Consider the following 12774-nt stretch of genomic DNA (forward strand, 5'->3'; position numbering starts at 1 on the left):
ACAGTTCATGACAAACTCTGTGATAGGCATCCAACATATATTATCCATTATCCACATCTGTGATTTTGTCTCAGGAGACTCTCTTAAGTTCATTTGAAATATCTTTCCTTCAGCCTTGAAGATTTGAGTCCATTTGTTCTGAAGACTTCTGCTTTGTGTTCACAGGCAAAAATCTGAGAGTGTGATTAACCCTTCTTTTTTGGGTCACTTTTCTCAAATAGCTTTAGCTGTGTGCAGGAAGACTCTGCAAGCAAGATGTCTATACAGCTTGAAAGTGTAAGTCTAACACATGCAAAAGAGAGTGAGGATTTCACAGGTTTCCATTAATTCGCTCAGCATCCTGATAAAAAACCTGAACGGTTGTAGGGATAGTTATGGCTTCTTTGTATCTGCCTTCTAGCAGCGACTAAAAGATAGAAAAGTCATAAATAATTCAGATTTCTTAGTAATGCCTGCCATCTAGAAGCACAAGGCAGTAAACTACATCTCCTGTGGCGGCCCCTGAAAAGATGACAGTTAAGGCGACAACATCAATCTGAAGAATACTGGACTTGCCCCCTTCATGTTGTATCTGAGTTTTTTACCCTTCAGGTGCAAGCAGTGCTCATCACAAAATCCCGGCCCTGGTTTGACAATGCAGAGAGAAGTAGCTACAGGTGGCCGTTCATAAATGGGGCCACCAGTCTCAGTCCTGAGCCTATGTCCCATGCCATGGTGGTGCTTCTCTGCCGCCCTGTCACAGCTGTGGCTCTGCCCAGACCTGGACCCCACCGATCCGTGTCCTGACCCAGAAGCTATGCCTGGGACTGCTCTGGGACCGGGATGGACCTGGGACTGTCCCCAGTGCGGATGTGGCCTCCTTGTGAGGGGAGAAAAACATCTCAGCTGTAAGGAGAAGAACTGTGTGATGCTACATGCCTCCGTGGCCAGGAAATACCTTTTCCTGCATGTGTGTTTGTGGAAAAAAAACGAAGGAAGTGGTGCTTTCCAACCCAGGTTGGAGCTGGTGTTCCTCAAGAGGAAAACGTCGTCGTATAGGAAGAAAAGGGAGATGAACAGCTGACAGTTTCAACAGCTTTTTACTTAGAAATAATATTAAACAAATCCCTTTATTCCACTATCTGACATCAACTCTGAATAAGTGTGGCAGATGCTGACTTTATAGTTACTGTGACATTATCCAGTAAGAGCAGGAGATTCTGGGAAACTTATTTCTGTTTGTGGTTTTCCATTATTTTCTAAAAGTAGAGCAGCAGGAGCAAGCTGAGGTTTACTAAATCTCATCTGTCTGGATGTCAGTTCTTGTTCTGGCTGTGGCTGACCTTCCAGCTACTTTTCATTTTTAATTGTTTCTAATGTTTCTGATGTAGGCAATGCTGTAATGGTTAATTAGTGCTACAAATACCTTATTCTTCTATTCAGAAATGTAGATTTATCATTCTTACAGAATTTCATGCCAGAAAGGATATTAAAAACTGATTGATGCATCTGAGTGAAAGAAGTCTGTTGAGGAAGAAGAGAAAGAGGGCCAAATGTTATGAATTAAAGAGGTTTTAGGTTTATCAAATTTACCTCAGTGTTAGGGCACTATCATATGCTGTATTGAGGAATGGCATTCTTCTATTTCCAGATACCAGGCTGGTTCTGGCTCAGTTCCTTTTTAAACTCTCACATGCTCAAAACTCTTTTTTCTGTTTCATTTTAGTTCTACAACCCATTTATTTCTGAGACTGAAATGCTGCAGTATCCCACTAAATTCCCTTCCTTTAGATTGGGTGACTAATCCTCAATCCTTGACTGCATCTCAACCCTTTAAAATATTTCTTTGTTGTTAACTATATTGGTGGTAGCTAGAAAACAGCTGAACTGGAAAAGAATAAGTGTCAGAACCAGCAGCTGCAACAGCAGAACGAGCAAACCCACTACAAATATTTCTCTCACACCGCCTAATCCCTGTAATTTCCCTTAGTAGCACAATGTCTCATAAGCAGCATTTAAGCATCTCATAAATAAAAACCAATGCTATGCCTGCTGTTCAGGTAGCTGTTCAGATAACTTTTGTATTCAGCAATAAGGATTATTGCTTCTTAATTTATCTCTGATCAGTCTTTAAAGCATGCCAGTACGGGATCAGTTACATGCTGAAATAGGTTAAATCCCAGCTGCCTGCATTTGTCACATTTACCTCTATACAGAAAACAGGATTTTCAGAAATAAGTGTTATAGACTGACCTACAAGAATATCTTTAAGATATTTCATAGATCTTCAAGAGAAGAATGCTAAAATAACAGGGACAAAACCATAACTCCAGAGTAATAGAACCAAAGCAGAACCTCAAATGGCAAAGATGAGAAGCTGAAAAGGAAACAATGCCTCTAGAATACTGTATCATCTTGCTTTCACAGTTATGAAGTATAACTTTTCCAAAATGCAAATTCCTTTATTACAGTTGTTTCAATTTAAGCACCAAGTATTTAATGCTGCCTCCTCTTTTCTGTTTGAAATGTTTTCTAGGAACTTCTGAAACAAAAGCAATAAAAGCAATGGTGGCTGGTAAGCCTAATATCTAATTATATTTTCAGAAGGAAGTAAGTACTTTTACCTTTTTACATCAAACCTCAAAAATAGCAGTATCCACAAGAGGCCATATGTTTTAAAATAAAATATCACAGGTAGTTTTTGTCTCTAATATGCAATTTGTATTATGTTGGAAAGCATCATGGGTCATTCCACTATGATTTATTTGGTTCAACTCCAATATAATGACTTGATTTTAATAGCATTTTGTTCACTGTTAGTAAATCACTCAGGATAATTCAAAGGATACACCTACTGACTTCAGGATATTTAATTAAAGATGATGTAAGGGTTTCACCCTCTTCTCCGAAGTTTACACTTGCAGAAAAAAAAGAAAGTCAATCCCACTGAAGTGAGAAGCAACAGAGGACAACACACAGAGTTCCATTGTTTGAAATCATGGTCTCTAGCTGGGTAGAAACTGATGTCCTTATAGTTTGAATGTCAGCATAAAACTTCCCTATTTATTTCCTAAAAATAAGTAAGTTCCATACCATATTTTGAGCCATAGAGAACAACTTTTTGAAAGAATGTTGATAGGTGAGTTTCCTCTGTGTCTGCCAAAATATTGGTCACATGGATGGATGGTGGTTCAGTACATGCTAAGAACTTAAACATATTTTTTTATAAAAGCAATATACAGTTGTGAAAGAATTAAAGTCTAACATCACTTTCTAACCAGCATTGATCTTGAGTTAAAAGCAGAAACTGAAAGAATTAATTCAGTTAGAGACCTTACTTATAACTAAACTTCAAGGGGTACAGCTCTATATTCAGCCGTATATTTTTCATTGGAAATACGAAGGTTTCATACTGGGTTTCCATGCAAACAGGATTAGACCTGAAACCACACTTATGACATAGTAAATCAGTGAAACAGTGCAATATTTTAAAATCTGGTATACTTAAATAATGTGGTTTTTTTAACCTTCTGGTACAAGAAAAATTGCCTAGTCTTCACTGATACAAGAAACTTAAAAGGAAGGAAGAGGAGAGCATAGAAGGAATCTGTTTATAAAGACTAAAAATAAATAAAGCCACAAGGAGATACAACTATCTAGGAGCTTTTTATTATGCAACTTCTTGGACTTGGGCACTTCAAAGAAATATAATGTAACACCTACTTAAATTTTACTAATAATTAAGCATTGTCAGAGAATAAGCTGTTGAAATTATTAGACTTTCCCCTTGTCTTATCTTTTTCTTAAGATTTTTTCTAGATAATGGAAAAAAGAGAAGGGAAAAAAAGAAGACTCAGAATTTAAACAGGGGGATTAAAATACTCCATTGTGAAGAAAAAACACATTTTCAAGAATCAAAGTCTGCAACAAACTTTCATATAGAGACATCTACATATGTTTGCAAGTGGGACTGTTTTATATCTGTAGAGCAAAAAATGAACCTCATTGTTTGTATGTAATCCCTTAGACAATAGGTTCTTTCTTCCGTTGGCTGGGCTTCAGATGCCAAGTGTCATCCATTCGTCATTGTCCTGAATTGTATTTCATAGCCTCAAGAGTTGAAGCCACCATGGAAGTTAAAAAATAACCCTGCTCTACTCATTATTTTTATTTTACAACAGTAAAAGACCAAAATAAGAGTGAATTGAAATGAATTAAATTGGAAGTTTTTTTGTTTGAGTAAGACATATCCATAAAGAAATGTCTTTTTTTTTTTTTTTTTTTTTCTTATATAAATTAGCTATGGACTCCTCAAATGATATTTTACACCACAGAAATTCTCATCTGCAATAGGCAAGAAAAGAGGCTTGAAAAAGCACACCAAATATGCTTCTTCAGAGATTAGAATAAAGGTATTGGTGAGGTACAGATTACATATGCTATTTATAGATAAAACAGTGAACTCCTACAAGAGATTCAGCTTGTGTCTGAGTCAGCAATTCATGTTAAATTCAGCAAAGATCAGGTATGACAAGTAGGACTTAACTGTGAAGATATCTAAAGGTTTTGTTACAGATTGACACTCAGTTATTGAGGGTTATATGAAAATTATCCAAACTGTTTAATTTTGTAGAATGAAGGTTCTACTTACTTTATTAATCAGATTTTAAATTTAATTTTATTATTTTATTTTTTATTTTATTTTATTTTATTTTATTTTATTTTATTTTATTTTATTTTATTTTATTTTATTTTATTTTATTTTATTTATTTTATTTTATTTTATTTTATTTTATTTTATTTTATTTTATTTTATTTTATTTTATTTTATTTTATTTTATTTTATTTATTTTATTTTATTTTATTATCAACAAATCCACTAGTTATCAAAGTATTGATGGGAAGTGTAAGGGAATAAAAGGCTTACCTTACTGAGGAGCATCTTAGAGACTATGAGAAAAATAGGGATGCTTATCCTGTTTTTTACTTCTAATGGGAAAACAAATGGTTTCATTTTTTTGTATTGTGCTGCTCTACTTATTTTGGCAATTACAGGGGGGTTTAAATGATATGAAGGTATAGGTCCTGGGGAAGAATGGAAAATAAGGCTAAGCGTTAGTGTTCAGTTGGGATGTTTTCATAAAAAAATAAGAAAGTATCTTGTGTCAGAAGTCTCTCAAGCTGGTCTTCACACCTGAGTTTTCATTACTTAGTTCCTGCTGTCCTGTGTCATGGGCAGCCTGTTGGAGAAAAGATACCAAGATGTGGCAGGGGACAGAAAAACTGGACGTGCACAGATGTGCGATGTGCTAAAGCAGAAGCAGTTAGAATAATGACTCACCTCACGGCAATCACAATGATCTGCCAAGATCATTTCTCCAATTTAGCCTTCCCACAATAGATTATTTCCCTTCAGTGCAAACACACACAGAGCCTTATTTCTGCTAAAGCTCTTATTTCTGTCTTTGAGGGAGCAGAGAGAGAAAGAGTTTTGATCTCGTGCAAAATCTGGAGTTGCTGCCCAGATCTCCGCTGGTGCCACAGCTCCCCAAATCTCCTTCTGCTGGGTAGTCACTTGGGCACCCTATGGACTCATGGGCTCCTGAGCTTCAATTCCAGCTGCTTTGTGAGGACAGAGTGATTTTTACAGCTTCACAGAAAGGGAATTTCATGGCTGAGCTGAAGGAAGCACTGCTGGTCAAACACTGATCCTCCCCGCAAACATCTCAGCAGCCTTGAGACAGTCTAGTTGACCATTCAGGGAAAATGGTTTAGACCGATGTTTTGCGAAGGATGGTTAAGACACAGGGGTGGGAACATTGCAAAGATTTGACACTAATTGCTGCTGTCTCTGACGTCTCCACTCTGGAGGGAGTGAAGGGCAGAATCCCCTCTGAGAAGGAGCAAGGGAGGTGGTGACACCCGAAGAGTGAGGAGCACAAGGGCGAGCAAACAGTAGGTGAGACAGGGCAGGAAGACAGGCCTAGAGAAAACAGGTATAATTATTTCCCTGTCTTGTTTTTCTTTTTTGTTGCTGTTGATTTTTTGGAGGTTGAGGATTTTTTGGTTGGTTGGTTGATTTTTTTTTGGGGGGGAGCTGTTTGTTTGTTTGCTTGGTTGGTTTTTAAATCAGTGTTTTGGAATGTTAAAAAAACTTATAAAGAATGTGGAGTCCTTTGCCTTCCGTTCTTCTCCTTCCACTGACTTTTCCTTTGAATGGAAATGTTTGACCATGTCTTCCTTTTATTTATTTATTTATTTTTTTTTTAAATTTCAGAAAGTATCTAGTAGTACTTCCATTTTCAAAACCAGGGAAGAATTCTTTTATATTAAAGTGTTCAGATTGTTTACCCAGGCAACTCTTGGATGATCCACTCCTCTTGAATTGTCAGAGAGTTACAGTGGTTCTTCCAAGGAGTAATTTTTTTACCTATATTGTATAAAATCAGGTTTTGTATGAGCAGAAAATGCCAGAATATGGTTTGTGCCATGATCAGGGACATGTATTCATATCCAAAATAGAGTAAGAAAAAAAACAGAGAACGCAGAGAAGAGTCATGTTCAACTCAGAGCTGGTAATTTGATTACATATATATACACATATAATTACATGCATAAAAGAGGGAAGAAGAATACCCCAAGCTGACCAAGACTCATAAAAAGTATGTAAATGCCCCAAGCCTATCCAGCTTGAATATGAAACAGAGAGAAACAGATATACACACATTGACTTTGAACAATAGTAGGAGAGAAGCAGGGAATAAGTATTTTTTGCTTTAAAAGAAAACTGGATGTGTTCTGAACTTGACTTTTATGATATTTTCAGCAACATAGTTTTAAAATGTTTTCACACTTCAGGGACACACAAACATTTGCTGGCAGTTCCCATCCGCACCATCTACTGTATTTTCTACATCACAATTTTATCTCTCAACAGTTCTGATTCTTTATGCTCCTAAGGTGTTTTATGTTTGCAAAGACTGCTGTTCATACTAGCCAAATCCCCCCAAAAGTGTAGATATTCAGTGGATAAAAAATGAAGCAATGAACCAAATGAACCATAAAAAAATAATTGACTTACTCTCAACCTGAGAGTGTTTTCCTTCAGATCATACCATCATAATCCGTGGAACTGGGAAAATGTAAATTTGATGATAAAGTTAGATATGGATCAGAATAAATTACTTTTCTCTGAAAATTAATCTGACTTCAGATGGAGAACAGAAGGCCTACTCTTCACTTTTTTTCCTTTTATTTTTATGAACAAGTTTGCATCTGAAAAATAACCTGATACCAGCTCTTTGGGACCCAGTTCTGTATGAACCACAATCTTTCCTTAAACTGAGCCTTCTGGTGGTTATTTTCTAGCATCACAAAAGGACTGAAGACAGAAATTAAAATTAATCTAATTTTGTTTGTAACTCACCAAGGCTATCACATCACTTAAAAAGATGATTTCTGCCTGAGAAAAGAATCAGCTTCTGACTAAAGAAAAGAATTAATAATTTACTTTGAGAAAAAAGATGTCTAAAGTGACATTGGTCTCTATTGGATCAGGAATTTACACCTGATACATTGATCTGTTTTCAAAGAGTATCTGAATTAAGGGGAAATAAAGATCATGGCTGAAAATATCTACTTAGAAATATTAGGAAATAGGTAGTTTGAAAGACAAGGTCTTTTATTGTATGTTTTATGTGGTATTGCTTCCTATATCTCAGAATAAATTTTGCATTTATTTAAGAGCTAATGTGCTGAATAAGAACAAATATTGCTATTTTATGAGAGACTTTCTGTTCACCATTTAGGTTTCAGCCCTGTTTGTTTAAGGGTCAAGTGTTCTCTTGACAATGATAGTTCAGTTTCATGCTTCATAATATTCCAATTTAATTCCAAATTTAGATGTTCATAACATTTTTGATACTCTGACACTTTTCATAAAGTTAAATCAAGAATTGTTTGTCGCAGGTAACTTGGAAATGCAGCTATTGAACAGAGCGGAGAAAGGACTGTAGGGAAATTATACCCACCCTATGAATATTGTCTGGGATCTGAAGAAGGTAAGAACAGAAATAATTTTCCTGAAAGGAAAAAAATATAAATCGCTTGTCTTAAAGGTAACTAGGTCTGTAAATTACATGTAAATTAAACAGATGAACCATCATATAGCTGACTTTTACAAAGACACTTAAACTTCATTAAAGGTAGCGGAGACATAAGGGAGGCAAATGGATGCATTTAAATGCTGCAGTGTGCGATTCATACACCTGCATTAAATTTTAAATGGTGCAATAGAAGTAAAGACATGCAGAAAAAACGTTGTCCCTCACCAAAACTGAGGACTAGTTCCCATATCACGAACTGCATAAAGCCAGACTTTGCAGTCTGGAAAAGAAATGACAGATATGAAGAAAAAGAAGTGGGAGAAATCTATACCATCATGAGTGGCACAGAGATGTCAGCCAGCCAGCCATTATTTACCATTGCTCCCAAGTCAAAACTAGAGTGCGTCAATTAAGATGGCAAGTACCAAAATGATAACAGAGTAAACACACAAGCCTTATGTTCAGCATGATGTTGATAATTTGATTACACGTACTTACATACGTATGTTTTTATAGGTATATCTATACGCATGTGGAGAGAGAAACAGAGTGAAAGATGCTACTTCACATAGAGCATGTAAGCTGCAATATGTTGCAGTAAGTTATGGATGTTAAAATCCTGCTTTGGTTCAAAAAGTGGTTGGAGAATGCATAGTAGATAAAACCCTCGTGCTCCGCTGAACACAAGCTCTGGAAGTTCACGAGCTGCTAATTGCTGGAAGGACATGCTGTAGAAAAGATCACTTTAGGCTCACTTAATCTGAGGCATTTTTAAATAATTTTTTGTCAAGGATGGGTTTACTGAGCTGGGCAGAGTTGTGTGATCTGTAAAAGAGTAAACTGTAAACCAGTAAAAGTGTAGTTAAATTGAAATGTGTGAAGGTGCGTTAACTATTTTGTATCTACTTGTAAATTTAACTGTAGTGCTTGTGTATGGCGATAGTTAATTAAAACTAGGTAGTACAAATCCCATCATCATCATCATCATAATTGATAATAGTAATAATAATAACAACAACAACAATAACCATAACAACAGCAAAACAATAACCACAATAATAGTAACAGTAACAATAGTAATAATAATAGTAATAATAGTAATAATCATAATGATAATACCACCACAATAATAATTTTTAAAACAGCATTTATTTAGTCTCTTTGTTTTTCTAGTACCCATGATTTTTTTTTTTTTGTTTTTCTTAAATAAATGAATATTTTTAATAAAGTTGAGCACCGAGTTAACACGTTCCTCTCGGGATGAACTTAAGGGGCAGCCGCACCCGCCGTTTCCCACCGAGGCGCACCCGCGGAACCCCCGCGGAGGCCGGGGTCCGCCCCGCCCCGCCCCCGCCGGTGTCCGCGGCCGCGCAGCCTCCCGGGGCCGCTGTGCGACAAGGGACCGGCGGGTCCGGCCCCGCTCAGCCGCTGCCGGGGTCACCGGCCGCACCGGCTCCGCGGGTGCGAGGGAACGCCCGGGATTTTAACGGTGGAATTGGCGGTTTCCCTCGTGTAAAACTCCGCTCCTCCCCGGCCCCCCACCCGCGATTTTTTAGCGGCTGAATATCGGTTTGGACGCCGAGGTGGAGGAAGTGTTTTAGGCAGAGCTAATTATTAGAATGTTCACTAAAAAAAAAATAAAATCAAAAAAAAAGGATGTACAGCCTCTTCCACTGTAACTTAAGGTGGAGATCCGTTTTTCTATGAGCATGGCAAATGGTGAATCTCCAAACGCCAGTCTGTCCCACAGGAAGGGTTTTCTCACGGCAGAGAGCGATTTTCAGGAGGAATCACTGAGAAGCGGAAAGATTAGTGTTTAAAATACCCTGGCGGCCTCCTGGCAGCAGGTCCCGGCTGGTTTTGGCAGCAGTGCGAGCTGGTGCTCGTGCCAGTGTTGGAGAACAAAGGTGAGGGAAGAGCACCCTGAGGAGCAGGAGACGGTCAAGAGAGAGCACACCACACTGTTTCTGTAATTCCTAGTACACGAAATCATTTCGGGCTGGTTTCAGATGCAAGCCAGCACATGGCTATGTATAAAAACATTAAAGCCAAACAAATATCATCAATAATCATCCCCTAAAAGCTCTTGGGGTTTCAGCTCAGTCTCCCAGCACTGGCAGATTTATGTAATGCCCAAGAACTACGAGGTTTTCCTGACAAGCACATGTTTGCAGTGATGTATGAGGTGCAGTTCTGAATGGTTAATCCAGTTAAGCTTACAAATAAACCTGTTTTTATATGTGAAACTTTATTCAATTATGCATTTTTCTTGACTGCTACTAGGCCAAATTTTAGTGTTGAGCAGTATAGGGAAAACACCCCATCATTTTATGTGGTGCAGATGTAGGTGACAGCTACTGAGGTCTGCAGCTATGCAGAACACTGCACATACATTCTAAAGAAATAATAAACTAATTTTAAAATAAAGTGCAAAACAGCAAAAGACCCAAAAGAAATAAAACGAGGTCTTGTTATTGCCCTTAGATCAGCCCAGAAAAATGTGAGAAAGGAAGGAAATAACTTTGCTGTTCTTTTCTTCTCCGCTTACAGTAACTTTTGGCTTTGTCCTTTCTTGTCTCTGACAAATCTTTCTGTTGATAGTCCCTCTCAGCTTCTGCCCTTTCTCCACCACAGTGCTGCTCTGCTACTTCTGGGACTTGGACATTTTTATGCTTTCCTGTTCCTGCTTTCCTCCCCTCAAATCATCTGGCAAGACTTTTACTTCTGGTGAAGCTGAAATGACAGAAAATCTTCCTGTGCTACAGTTTTAGCTGGTACCCCATCAGGGAAGCACAGGGATTGCCTGGAGCACCAAGGGGTTTGCACACTCATGTCTTCTGAGTCAAGGTTTCCAGCATTTCTGTTTGCACCAAAGTCAATAAAAGTGGTTGTGCTGTGGAAAAATAATTAATTAACCTGCTTGGTTCATTCCCAAGCAGGCTGAGCAAGATTTGTCCTTCTGAAAACCCTGGTTACATTTCCCACTTTCATCCTTTCAGTGCCAAGCTTGCTGTCTCAGTTTCCCAACCCATGCAGTGTTTCCTTCCATTTCTCTCTCTTCTCTGCACCACAGCACGTATTTCTTCTCCCCTTCATCCCTGAATCCGTCCTCCCTGCCTTTGTCAGTGTTCAGATCAAACAGCTCCTCCTAAAAGTCCTGGAGGCCACCGGGTGCCGGCCGTGATTTCCATCATCTTTCTGTGCTGTGTTCTCAAGGAGCTGGCAGCAATCAGAGAAGGATAGGTCTGTCAACCGCCAAACGCCAAGGATTATTTTCAACTGTTATGTGTCTGTGGGAAAAAAATCTGTCCATCTTAAAAGGTGAGCCTTAAAATGTGAGCCCTCAAAAAGGAGGGAGAGTTGGTCTAGTGTTCAAGAAGAGGGCATTGGCAGGTCGCGTTGTGCTGAGGGAGCACGAGATGTGGTCAGATCTTGGATCATCTGCTCACCATGCTTCATCCCCTGGTCCATCAGCACGGTGCTGCTGCGGTTCTGCTCGCCGCTGGTCTTCATCCAAAGGGCTCATGCGTGGCCCTCCGTGCACTCCTTCCTCTTCCTCCTGCGCTAGCGCCTTTCAAAGTGTTATAGCCCTGCAGGGAAGCGGTTGCCACAGGTTTTCCACATGGTATTAAAAATACATTTTTATTGTGCTTTCTTATTCATGGCAGCCCTGTCTTGACTCTTGTTTTCGAAAACCTGAGCTGGAGGCAGTGGCCGTGCACCTAGAGGTTTCGCTTGTGACAGGGCTGTTGTGTTACAAGCAACTGGAAACAGAGAGTTTGGCAGTTTTAATGAGAAATGATGATATGTATGCTTGTAACAACCATAGCTTTTGTTTGGGGATTTAATTGTTTTCTGATGGAAAAAAAAATTTATTTCTCCACTCCATTTTCACTCATACAACATCTTTCATATTTCCTAATCCTCTTTGCCTCTGCTGTTCCTAATGATTTGGTAAGGACTTAACTGGATGTTTTGAATTTTTGCCTTTTTATTTTGGAAGGCACTCTGCCCTTACAAAATGAATAGGACGGCAAAACTTTCCAAGTGTTGAGGCACTTGTGGAGATTTTCTCTTCGCTTGTAACTTCGTTTATTCACATAATATAATTTTTTTTTACAAGGAATGAGTATGGTGTTCTTTGACACTGGAATGGCAAAGTTTTTCAACCTGTTTAGCTCCTGACTGACATACAGGAAGTAGTATGATGCAGAAGGTATCTGAGTATTTCATCATTCTTGGTAAATCTAGTTTGATCACTTTTTTAACACATCTGGTCTAACTCAGTGTGACTTCACCAAAAATAGTGAAACTATATCTCCTTATGTCACAAAATATTCAAGCTTTGCATAAAAATGTATCAAGAATATAAACCTATTAATAGACATTGGCATAAACAAGGACCTGTGTATAGTACATGTGTACTTGTAATACATACTTTTAGTCTGATACATTAAATTGCTTTACAGTATGTGAATGTCTCTGGTACATGATATCACACTTTTTAAAAAAAGCTAAGTATAGCCCTAATTTGACTACACTTATCTCACTGTGTTTGTACTTCAAAAGAACACCAAGTGCACAGTGACTGACTGACTGACTAAAAGATAGTTTCAATATAAAAGCTTACTGTTATTTTTGAAGATAATAAAATAAAATATAAATTTTAATAAAAATATTTAACAGGAGC

The sequence above is a fragment of the Tyto alba genome, unplaced genomic scaffold (assembly GCF_018691265.1).
Source record: "Tyto alba isolate M040663 unplaced genomic scaffold, T.alba_DEE_v4.0 Super-Scaffold_13, whole genome shotgun sequence".
Lineage (NCBI taxonomy): Eukaryota > Metazoa > Chordata > Aves > Strigiformes > Tytonidae > Tyto > Tyto alba.